We start from the raw sequence: 697 nt of genomic DNA, 5'->3' as shown, positions 1-697 counted from the left end.
CCCTCCATTACTTTGCAGATGGCACAGCAGGGCAGACCCAGCAGCTCCCCAGATGCCAACCCCTCCCCACCCAGCAGCCATCAGCACCTTCCCAGTGCCAGCCTGGGATCAATGCTCAGCAGCATCCTCAGAACACCCTATTCCCTTCCATCCCCCAAATCCCACCAGATCCCAATTCCCACTTTCCAGCTGGTGCCAAACTCGGGGTATTTTTCCTCCTCTTGCCCATTCTGGTCCGTTTTGCTGGGGAAACACCTGGCTGGTTTCAGGCAGTGTGCCCACACCTGCCACCTTCCTCACACATCCTGCTGCTTCCCAGGGATCCAACCTGTGTCATCACATTCCTACACCATTCATTTTATCCTATTTCTGCTACTCAGGTCACTCACATGGTATTTTGATCCCCCTCCATACCAATGACTTGGCCCTACTCCTGTGCCACCACCAGATTTCCACAGCAGCTCCCACGATTCCCATCAATCCCTTTTTTTCCCCAGCTTTTCCTTTTTATTCCCCAATGTATTTTGGTTTATCAAGCAGCTCACCCTGCCTACAGCTCTGAGCCATCCCTTTTTGCCTGTAGGTTTGAGCATGAGATCTTCAGCTCCGTGGCTGGATCCTTTCCAGCCTTTTCAAGGCATTTTCAAGATGTTCCCGTTTCCAGCACTGGGGATATTAAAAGTAACAACTCCTTTCC

The sequence above is a fragment of the Chaetura pelagica genome, unplaced genomic scaffold, assembly GCF_000747805.2.
Source record: "Chaetura pelagica isolate M959 unplaced genomic scaffold, ChaPel_1.0 scaffold259, whole genome shotgun sequence".
NCBI classification, from domain to species: Eukaryota; Metazoa; Chordata; class Aves; order Apodiformes; family Apodidae; genus Chaetura; species Chaetura pelagica.
Note: the sequence above shows the minus strand (reverse complement) of the source record.